We start from the raw sequence: 12327 nt of genomic DNA, 5'->3' as shown, positions 1-12327 counted from the left end.
GCTCGAGGGTCCTTTTTCTCCTCATCCCTGCCAACACTTGTTGTTTTTTTATTTATTGCTGATAGCCATTCTGATAGGTGCGAGGTGATATTTCATTGTGGTTTTAAAAATAAATTTTTATTGATTTCAGAGAGGAAAGGAGAGGGAGAGAGAGATAGAAACATCAATGATGAGAGAGAATCATTGATCAGCTGCCCTCCTGCACACCCCACACCAGAGATCCATCCCACAACCCATACATGTGCCCTGACCAGGAATTGAACCGTGACCTCCTGGTTCATAGGTCAATGCTCAACCACTGAGCCATGCCCACTGGACTCACTGTGGTTTTAATTTGCATTTCTCTGATGACTAGTGACACTAAGCATCTTTTCATATGTTTATTGGCCATCTGTATGTCCAGTTTGGAGAAGTGTCTATTCAGGCTCTTTGCTCATTTTTTAGTTGTTATATAAGTTCTTTATAAATTTTGGGGTATTAACCTCTTATCAGATTATAGCGAATATGTTCTCCCATTCAGTGGTTGTCTTATTATTTTGCTGATAGCTTCCTTTGCTGTGCAAAACCATTTTGGTTTGATGGAGTTCCATTTGTTTATTTTTCTTTTGTTTCCCTTTCCTGAGAAGATATATCAGAAAAAATATTGCCACGAGAAATGTCTGAGATTTTTTTTTTTAAACCTCATCCAAGAATATTTTTCCTACCAATTTTTAGAGAGAGTGAGAGGAAAGGAGAGATACAGAGAGAGAACACCATTTATGTGAGAGAGACACGTTGATGGGTTCCCTCCCGCACATGTCCCAGCCAGGGCCAGGGATTGAGCTTGCAACTGCGGTACATGCCCTTGATTGGAATTGAACCTGAGACACCTCAGTCACTGGACTGATGAAACTGGCTAGGGCTGTGTCCGAGATTTTACTGCCTATGTTTTCTTCTAGGATTTGTATGGTTTTGAGTCTAACATTTAAGTCTTTAATCCTTTTGAGTTTATTCTTGTGTATGGTGTAAAAAGGTGGTCTGGTTTCATTTTTTTGCACATATCTGTCCAATATTCCCAACACCATTTATTAAATACGCTGTCTTTATCCCATTTTATGTTTTTGCCTCCTTTGTCAAATAGTAATTGACTATAAAGATGTGGGTTTATTTTTGGGCTCTCTATTCTGTTGCATCATGTACATGTCTGTTTTTATGTCAGCACCATGCTGTTTGGATTATTATGGCCTTGTAGTATAGTTTGATGTCAGGTGGTGTGATTCCTCCAACTTTGTCCTTTTGGCCTGAATTCAATAGACTTGTTTTGCAGGTAGTTATTATGAGAGAGTGAGGCAGAAATGATAACCTCTTATAGGTTCCACTATGAAATTTATATCATTTTTTTCTGAAATATTTTTCTTAACATTTCTTCTCTATGTTATTTTCTCCCATCATCAAATAGAACTTCAGCCCTATAATATTAAAGTAGGATTTAAATATTGTCACCTTTCAAGGTTCTGTGCACTAAAGTCCAATACCCATTATGTTTTAATCAGCATGCCTAAGATAATTCTTATCTTTCTATCTAAACCTGATTGTCATTGATATTCCATATCTTGATGTTGCTTAATGAAGTATCCACTCAATCACTAAAGCTAAAACAGAATTGCCCTAGACTCTCTCCGTTACACTTATTCCAGAAATCATACGTCCTGTGAATGATTTCTCTTAAAAATATTCTCTCTCCTCCTCTCCATCCCCACTTCTCTGGTTAGTTGGACCTTTTCACTTGTTGCCTGCTTTATCCCAGTTACTTCCCAGTTGGTTACCCTGCTTCTGATCTAGCATCTCTCCAGACCATTCTCTACTTTGCTGCCAGGTTATATCTTTCTAAAATGACAGCATGATATCAGACTCCTACTTACAATATTTTAGTTACTTCTCGTAACATTCTGGATTATGTTTCAGTACCTTAATTTTAAGACACATAGTCCTTCACAATCCTATCCTAGTCTGCCTTTTCTAGCTTAATCATCTACCACTCCTTTATTTCTGCCATACCAAAGTACTTGCCGTTCCCTAGACATGTCATGGAGTTTTATACCTTCTATTTTTTTATATCATTGTGCCTTTGTACATATATTTTTTTTCTCTGCCTAGAACACCATTTTCTATAATTTTTGATCAAATAACTTCCAGTTCTTCAAGAATCAGTAGACACTTTACTTTGGGAAGCTCTTGTTTCCCAAGACCTCATGTGTATTCTGTCATAGCATTTGACACATCATCCTATATGAACTAATTCTCTCTTTTCCACCTAAACGTAAGGTCTTTTTGAGGGCAGGTACTATGTCACTTTTATCTGAGGTGCCACATTACTTAACACAGTATCTCGTGCCCAGTAGCTGCTCCATAAATGCTTATTGACTGAATCTCATTCATGTTAAAAAGAAATATATAAAAAATATATAATTCATGTTAAAAAGAAAGGTTTTCAACTTGATCTTTGAGCCTGTTTATTCCAAGTAATATTCATTAGGCTCAAAGTCCAACAAAATCATAGAATTTGAAAGGATTCTGGGGCCTTTTGGAATATAATTGGATGTGCTTTATACTTTATACGTTCACTGGTTTTTGGTATCCAGATTCATGAAAAAATGTAATTAAGGTAATTTTTGTCAACCAGACGAATGATGCTAGGTTGGAAGTTCTCTTTTCAGGCTGTTTGTGTGTTTTTTCCTTCCTTTATATTGAAACAGCAGGCAGCATTCTTTTTTTAATGAAGACTTGGTTTCTTCTATAGCCTTATCTGAACCCCTTTCTAAGGCCATGGGTCACTGTTAAACTTAGCCCAGAGTTTTCTCAACAGTAATACCAGGACTAATCTCTTCTCATAAATCCTCTAAGCTTTCAGCAAATAAACCCCTTCTTACTAGTCTAGCATGAAAGCCATGAGCTGGAAGTGCAGGGCAGGTACATTGTTTAAAAGGCATTTGGTTTTCAGTTTTCAGGTTGCCAGTCAGTGCTTTTTCTTTTTTCTTTGTTTCTTTATTGATTTCAGAGAAGAAGGGAGAGGGAGAGAGAGAGAGAAATATCAATGATGAGAGAGAATCATTAATCGGCTGCCTCCTGCACACCCCCTACTGGGGATTGAGCCTGCAATCTCAGCATGTGCCCTTGACCAAAATCGAACCTGGGACCCTTCAGACCTCAGGCAGACATTCTATTCACTGAGCCAAACCAGCTAGGGCCAGTCAGTGCTTTTTATTCTGCTGTTGGCCCATCAAATTGTAGGTGTTGTTCTTCTATGTAAAGGTGGCTCCCAGATGTTGAACAACTGCAGAAAGCTGTGATTTCTCTATAATGCAAGAACTACATACCTGTAGTTTTTTGCCATTCTGATAGCAGGTAAAAGAGGTTAAGACTGGCTACTTACCAGGATTAAATTAGACTAGAAACCCACTTTTTTCTTGACACCTTTTTGTCTCTCCTGGAGGTACTTTCAGCCAGATCTGCTTGCTGAAAGGAGGTGGGGGGAGGGGGTATGATGAGGATTCAGATGATCAAGATTGTAAAAAAATCAAATTGTTGCAGTATAATATCTATACAATAAAAATCATACATTTTAAATGTACAGATTAGCCTGGCTGGCGTGGCTCAGTGGTTGAGTGTCGACCTATGAACCAGGAGGTCACAGTTCGATTGCGGGCTTGATCCCCACCCAGTAGGGGGCGAACAGGAGGCAGCTGATCAATGATTCTCTCTCATCATTGATACTTCTAACTCCCTCTCCCTCTCTCTCTCCCTCCCTCTGTGAAATCAATAAATATATATATTTTATAAATAAAAAATATATTTTTAAAAATCAGCAAACTATTTTCCTAAGTAATTGCACCATTTTACACTCTCGCCAGCAACTTTTTGAGAATTCTGGTTGCTGCACATTCTTGTGTATCTTTTTAAAAAATATGTTTTTATTGATTTTAGAGAGAGAGGAAGGGAGAGGGGGGAGAGAGAAGAACATGGATGTGAGAGAGAAACATCAATTTGCTGTCTTCTGCACGCCTCTTACTGGAGATCAAGCCCACAACCTGACTGGAATCGAAGCAACAACCTCCTAGTGCATAGGATAAGGCTCAACCAACTGAGCCACACAGGCCAGGGCTTATCTGTGTTTTTTGTCATTACAATATCCTAGTGGGTTTAAAGTGGTATCTCATTGTGATTTTAATTTTTCATGTTTTTTGATCCTGTTATAAATGGTATTTAATAAAATTTCCTTTTCCATTTATTTGTTGCTGGTATATAGAAATGCAGTTAAGTTTTGTGTAAGACTTCATATCAAAGTCATATTTCCAGAAGGGCTTTGTTTTGTTTTATATTTCCTAGGGTTTTTTATTCAATTATTATTATTTAAAACAACATTAAAAAAATTGATCGTAAGAGAGAAAGGAAGGGAGAGAGAGAGAGAGAGAGAGAGAGAGAGAGAGAGAGAGAGAGAAAGAAAGACTGATCAGTTGCCTTCTGCACACATCCCGATCAGGGATTAAACCTGCCACTTTCTGGTGTATGGGATGATGTTCCAACCAACTGAGCCACACTAGCCAGGGCTCCTAGGATTTTTTTACATAGACAGCCATGGTGTTAATAGTGCACTTATTTTATTCAACTTTATACAATAACAAATGAATCCACATAATTTGGGTTTTTGGCTTGTTTAGTTTTCTGGCTAGATATTTGAAAGCCTTATCCTTATAGACCTTGATATTCATGTTAGGATGATATAATTAAAGTGGGAACATTGGACATGAAGTGGATGAATAAAGTTGCAGTAATAATCATATGTAGAATTGGCATGGAAGGTGGTAAATAAGACTGTTTTGCCCTCTGGACTTTTGAAAATTCAGAAAGAAGGCCCTGTGTTCTAAAGACCAGTACATTTTGCTCTGGTCCAAAAGAAGCACTTCCTAAAACCAGGTTTTATCTGAAGATAATGGAAATACCTTTGACCATTTGTAAGGCAGTTTACCAATTAATTGATTGGACAAATATTTAGTGAGTACCAGGTACCAGGCACTGTTTTGATTACATTCTAGTGGGAGAATTACACAATCAATATTAAGCATGAAAATCTGTCTATCTCTCTATGTGTCTACGTACTTAAAGCAAATAGGACTTTGAAGAAAAATGGGGTAGAAAAGGGGAGTAGGAGTGTATAGACCCTTATTTATATACTAGAGGCCCAGTGCACAAAATTTGTGCATGGGTAGGGTCCCTAGTGGCTGCTGGTAGGGGGCACCTCCCTTTCCCCGGCCACCTGCTGCCACAGCTACCACCAATCCCACCCCCTGGTCGAACTCCTGGTCTAGGGGACAAGTTGCATATTAGGCTTTTATTATCCTATATAATAATCTTATATAATAAAGTGGTAATATGCAAATTGACCATCACTCCAACACACAAGATGGCCGCCCCCATGTGGACACAAAATGGCCGCCCCCATGTGGACACAAAATGGCCAGCAGGGGATGGCAGTTGTAGGCAGTCAGGCCAGCAGAGGAGGGCAGTTGGGCGGGGGGGGACCCAGGCCTGCAGGGGAGGGCAGTTGTGAGCGATCAGGCCTGCAGGGGAGGGCAGTTGGGGGGGACCAGGCCGACAGGGGAGGGCAGTTAGGGGTGACCAGGCTGGCAGGGGAGGGCAGTTGGGGGCAATTGGGCCAGCAGGGGAGGGCAGTTGGGGGCAATTGGGCCAGCAGGGGAGCAGTTAGGCGTCAATCAGGCTGGCAGGGGAGTGGTTAGGGGATGATCAGGCTGGCAGGCAGAAGCAGTTAGGGGCAATCAGGCAGGCAAGCTGTTGGGAGCCAGCAGTCCTGGATTGTGAGAGGGATGTCCGACTGCCCATTTAGGCCCGATCTCACCAGAATCGGGCCTAAACGGGCAGTCGGACATCTCTCACGGGGTGCCAGATTGTAGAGGATGCAGACTGTGGTGAGGGACACCCCCCCCCCATGCACAAATTTCGTGCACCGGGCCTCTAGTATAGGATATAAACTCCTAAGCGACTGCTCGACTGGTAACTATGACATGCACTGACCACCAGGGGGAAGATGCTCAATGCAGGAGCTGCCCCCTGGTGATCAGTGTGCTCCCATAGTGGGAGCCCTGCTCAGCTGACAGGTGAGCGCTAGACGCTGGGCTCACGGCTGGTGAGTGCAGCTCAAGCCTCTCCCGCAGACACTCCCCCTGTGCGACCGAGTGGCGGTGGCTGTAGGCACAACGGGGCTCCAGCTCCTCCCCAGCCGCCAGCTGCATCGCACACTACTTTGTGCTGTGCAGGATCGGCATGGGCAGTGGGCTGGAGCCTGATGAGCTAGCGGGTAAGGCCAGGCTGCAGTGCAGAGACCCACTGATCCCCACAGGGCAGCCCGTGGGACCCCACCGGTGCACGAATCCATGCGCCAAGCCTCTAGTATGTTTATAAAACCCTATATAGCTTACTTGATTAAAGCTGGAAAGTCATCAGAGTTACCTCACAAACCAAGTAGCAGGAAAAAAAGTGAATTCATAATTATTTAGTTGATGATGATTTTAAGTTTAGACATATATATATTTGCCATTGTTTTTTTTTTCTCCAACCTAATTGTCTTATTTGCAAGGGAGAATTTTCAGAAGAAATTGTTCCAAGCAAACAACACTGATCCCTCATCACAAAACATTCCATTTTCATAGAAAAGGATTTGAGGTTTTTTTTCAGCATGTACAAATACAGTCAGGAAACAAAGGTCGTAGCATTATACAATTGCAGAATTGATTATTTTATCATCTTGCTTAGAAATGGTTAATATTATTGAAATTGGTGAAGAAAAGGAAATAGAAAAGGTGCTACTTTTGAGGAATTCTACTTGTGGACATTGTAAAACATCAGAAAAACATAGAAACAACACTATGCCAGATGGCTGTTAAGTCTGATGTTTTTCATTACAGATTGATGAATCAATAGACATTAGTGAATGTGCCCAGTTAATAGTACTGGTTAGAATCCCTGAAGAGAAATTTTTAGAATACCTACTAAAACAAACTACTTGAGATGAAATATTCAAAATTATAAATTTGAAAAAATAAAATACTATGGAAATCTTTCCTCATTTTGTGTGTTAGTGCTGCTTTATTATCAAGAGTTTACCTGAAAACCCTGAATACAAGCACATGAATTGTTTTATTCCATTTTGCATGGGAAAAACTTAGTTTTGCCTACAGGCCTGAATTCCACATTAAATTTATGTTTTCAAAATGGTGAATTTAATAATAAACACTTAAAATGGGACTCACTGTGTTCTAAGAATGTTGTGAGAAGTTTACATATATTTGCTAATTGTCATCACACAAGTTAATAATGTCATACCATCGATAGCTGAGGAAATGAGTCAGAGACTAGGTAATTTGCCCAAGATCACATAGCTAGGAAGTAGCAGAGTTGAGATTCAAAGCCAGGAAATCTGATTCCAGAGTCATTCTGTTTTTTTGGTGTGAGTAGTTTTTTTTTACTTTAAGAAAAAATTGTGGTAAACATACATAACATAAAATTTATCATCTTAGCCCTGGCCAGTGTGGCTTATTTGGTTGGAGCGACCTCCCATAAACCAAAAGGTGGCATATTTGACCCTCGGTTGGGCATGTATGGGAGGCAACCAATCCATGTCTCTCCCACTCCCACTCCCCCTCCCCCTCCCCCTCCGTCTCTCCCACCCTCTCCTTTCCTCTCTAAAAATCTCTCTAAAAATCAAGTTTACAAATTTATCATCTTAACCATTTTTAAGTGTACAGACTGACAAGTGGAATGTGTTAAGTACATTCACATTGTTGTGCAACCAATCTCCAGAACTCTTTTCATCTTGTAAAACTGCAACCATGTCCACTAAACATGTCCTATCACTTTCTACCCCTGCCTTTGGCAACTATCATTCTACTTTTCTGTCTCTATGAATATGACTACTCTAGGTACCTCATATAAGTGGAGTCATATAGTATTTATCTTTTTGTAACTGGCTTATTATAATTAGCAAAAAGTCCTCAAGGTTCATCCATGATGAAGCATGTGTCAAAATTCCTTTTAAAAGAATAATATTTCATTGTTTGTAATACAGCATATTTTGTTTATCCATTCATCTTTTGATGGACACTGGGTTGCTTCCACCTTTGGCTGCTATGGACAATGCCACTATGAATATATGTGTGCAAATAATTGCTTAAGTCCCAGCTTTTAAATTATTTTGGGTACATACCCACAAATGGAATTACTGGCTCATATGGTAATTCTGTGTTTAATTTTTTTTAATTGCCATATTATTTTTTATAGTGGCTGCACCATTCTTTATATTCCTAAACCAACAGGGCACAACAGTTCCATTTTCTCCATATCCTCACCAACATTTATTGTCTGTTTTTTGTTTTGTTTGATAATAGCTATCCTAATGGTATCTCATTGTGGTTTTGATTGCCATTTCCCTAATGAGCAGTAATGTTGAACATCTTTTCATGTGCTTATTGTCCATTTTATATCTTTTTCTGAGAAATATCCAATTTATCTTTTGTTGCCTGTGCTTTTGGTGTTATAGAAAGAAACCATTGCCAAATCCAATGCCCCCTATGTTTTCTTAAGAGTTTTATACTTTTATCTCTTACTGGAGGCCCAATGCATATATATTTAGTTCTTTTTCCTGATGTTTTTGGTAAGAATGAAATTGTGGCTTTTGGAGATAGCCCAGATTCATTCACTTGAATTATGGCATTTGGTATGTCAGATATTCAGAATGCTAAAATATCTGACACTTAACAAACCTGAAATAGAGTTCTTTACATACTTTTCATTAGCCAGTGGTCAAAATATTTTTATATATGCAATGATCTTTTTAAAAATATATATGTGTAAGAGTGATAAATATTTTGTTTTTAGGTAGAAGTATGATGCAAAGTGTTAAATTGAAATAGTTCTTCTAAATTTTTATTCAGCGATGAGTATTTATTCCAAAGGCAAAAAATAATTTTATATGGGGCTGAAATTTGTAGTTGGAATTGGTGGAAATCAAAGAAAAGGTTAAGAAGAGAAGTGGAGGCCATTTTGTGAAGGCTCCACAGTTTGGAATGAATCCTATAGTCAATGGAATGCTACTAAAGACTTTCTGAGCAGGGTAGTGATATCGTGAACACAGTGTTTTAGGAAGTTGAATTTTGGAAGTGTTATATAGAAAGATTGTCTCAAAGAAAGAGACACCAAGAAATCACGTTGCCTATTGCTGTAATATACACACTAATGATTCCTGAGTTTGAAACTGGCCACCTTAATCTAAAGTGCCTCAGTTTAATCTGGTTTCTCTTAAATTTCCATGCTTAACCTCTCCCAAGAGCCCACCATACTGAATTCCTTCCATTTTTGCTTTCAAGTTTTAATGCATTCATTTCTCTGTCTATCATACTTTCATTTCTCCTTCCCTTACCATCTCTTTCCACCCCTCACCCTCACCTCCTATCTTGATATTAGAGATAGAGGTAGAGCCAGAGCCTCTGGTATGCCTAGCTTCTAATCCTGGTTCTGCCACTTCTTAGCTCTGTGTTTTTGGCAATTTACTTAATTTCTCAAAGCCTTAATTTCTTTATCTGTAGAAGGTAAGTAACCTGTATAATAAAAACCCAGTGGTCGTAATGCCGTAATGACCAAAGACCAGTCACCAGGAGGTGCACTGATGGGTCTCGCGGCGCCAGCAGGACTTGATGCTGCGTCCTGCAGCGCTGGCAGGACTTGATGCTGCGTCCCACAGTGTGCCGGGTCTGGGTCTCGCGCGATTTCATGCTGGGCCTCTAGTAATAATAATAATTCCTACCTCATAAGGTCGTTGGGAGAATTAATTGGTAACTATATAGAATACTCTTAAAACAGTGCTTGGCAGTTAAGTATTATATAAATGTTGTTGTTGTCTGGCTCATGTTCATATTTCTGATCTCAGTTTAGATTTTACTTCTAGGAAGTCTTTGCTGACCCAGAGCTGGATTAGATACTTTGTGTTCCCATAGATTCCTGTACTTCCCTTTGTAATGTATCATCATTGCCTAGCTGTTTGACTGCCACAGGTTATTTTTCTGCTAGCATTGCACCATCATATCCTCCTTAACTGGCACATAGTAACTGCTCAATAAATATTTGTTGTCTAGCACACACATACAGTTCAAATAGAAAATTTAAATTGACTGCACTGTAGGGAAATTTTGGTGTGGAAATGAACTGTTGACGTTTATTTCAGAGTTTTATTTTACAGATTCTTTTGTATAGCTTTGAAACTCTAAAACATTTTATTCTATTTTGTGTTTTGTTTTGTTTGCTATCACTATTCCTTTTAGTCAGCAAGTCTTTCATCTGAATCGTAACCCAAAAAGTTAAGGTTTTTCAGTTTCATCCTATTTCTATACCCCATTCTGAAATCAAGCTGTTGTACTAAGTGACCTTTTTAGTGTCTGAAGGAATTCATGCATTTGCAGTTAAATTAATCACTTTACCTTTAACTGGAATATGAAGAAATGCCCAGAGAGGGTAATTTCTAGGCGGGGCCCTAACCTTGTAAACTATTTTAATGTGGAACCTCAATGATGTAAAATTTTCATTTAAGTCAAAGGAGTGCTTGCTGTTCTACCTTTATTGCAATGTCTGTTTGGAAAGAAAAGATAGCTTGGCTTAAAGATGGAATCAAAAGGGGATGATAGTGTGATTCCAGTCCTGGAGATAAAAAGTCAGTTGGGGATGGGGTGGAGGAAAACCTGAAGGATTAATTAAAAGTGGCTGAGTGATTTTATGCTAAGTGAAATAAGCCAGGCAGAGAAAGATAAATATCACTTGATCTCACTCATTTGTGGAATATAATGAACAACATAAACCGGTGAACAAAAATAGATCCAGAGACAGAGAAACATCAATCAGAACGTCAAACCTCAGGGAAGGTAGGGGACAGTGGGGGTAAGGGGGAGAGAACAACCGAAGGACTTATATGCATGCATATAAGCCTAACCAATGGACACAGACAACAGGGGGGTGGGGGCATGAATGTGAGGTGGGGGGTAATGGGGGAATAAGGACACATGTGTAATACCTTAATCAATAAAGAAATTTAAAAATAAAAAATAAAAGTGGCTGAGTGGCAACAACCAAGTGGAAAGGATGAATGGCTGAGGCCCTGGAGTCTGTAGCAAGGAGACCATTGGTGGCCAAGTCAAGACCTTTAAAAGGGGCCCAGTGTCAGTGCACTAGAAGAGCCTTTATGTGAAGTATTCCTAATTCTGACATTTATTTATCACCTACTGTATATACCACGTGCAGTGGTCATTGATGGGGGGAATTTAAAAATGACATTTCAGGGATGACTACCTTTACTTCCCCCAAATCACACAACTGGAAAGGATCAGAAGTTGATTTATCACCTAGGTATGTGGGTAACCAAAGCATCCTACCACAATGCTTGGCTGCCTGTATCATTTAATTTGATGGAGGCATTAATATTACACCCACACTGGGCTCATATGTTACTAATAATCTCTCTATATCATAGCCACATTATTGGAGTTCCTGACTGAAATAATTGAATAATTCTATTAAATCTCTCAAATATAACTAATGGTGCTAGAAAGAAAGGAAGGGGGTTTTACAGTCTTCATTTACTTGCATTGATCTTATGATTGCCATAATTAAAAAATAACCTGAGTTTATGGTTCAGAAGCAGAAGCCAGCAAAAAATGTATTCTTAATATTAGCAGCAGCTTAGTGTCTGTGTGTGGGGGGTGAGAGGGGGAATTTGAGAAAGCCGTTACTATGCCAAGGGGTGAGGTCACTTCTGAAGTCTAATTGTCTAATTGTGGGAGTGAGGGAGTGACCTATGCTTATAAAAAGAATTAAGGAGATAACTACACCAAACAATATATGAGCCAGCTGAGTGATAGTTACAATAATTGCCTCAGTGGCTCAGATAAAAGAGAGCTGTTTGTTGTGGTCTGGAAAGCTGCTTGTGAAATTCACTATAGCACAAGGTAATCACATGAGTGGAGCTGTAAGTACTGTATACTGAGTGTTGTATCACTGCTTCTCTGGTCTTACTATTTTTTAATCTTAGGGCATGCTATAAATTTTTTTAAATTGATTTTTTACAGAGAGGAAGGGAGAGGGATAGAGAGTTAGAAACATTGATGAGAGAGAAACATCAATCAGCTGCCTCCTGCACACCCCCTACTGGGGATTTGCCCGCAACCAAGGTACATGCCCTTGACCGGAATCGAACCTGGGACCCTTCAGTCCGCAGGCCGATGCTCTATCCAC

The 12327-nt window shown here is 39.5% G+C and overlaps 1 protein-coding gene across 2 annotated transcripts in view; it reads left to right on the top strand.

Moving 5' to 3' along the window:
- The window catches only part of ZNF609 (zinc finger protein 609), a 222911-nt gene that overhangs the window by 93106 nt on the left and 117478 nt on the right, over positions 1-12327 (top strand). The window lies entirely within an intron of this gene.

This window comes from Eptesicus fuscus, chromosome 5 (assembly GCF_027574615.1).
Source record: "Eptesicus fuscus isolate TK198812 chromosome 5, DD_ASM_mEF_20220401, whole genome shotgun sequence".
Taxonomy (NCBI): Eukaryota; Metazoa; Chordata; class Mammalia; order Chiroptera; family Vespertilionidae; genus Eptesicus; species Eptesicus fuscus.
The sequence above is the reverse complement of the archived record's forward strand: the minus strand, read 5'-3'. Positions and strand labels throughout refer to the sequence as shown.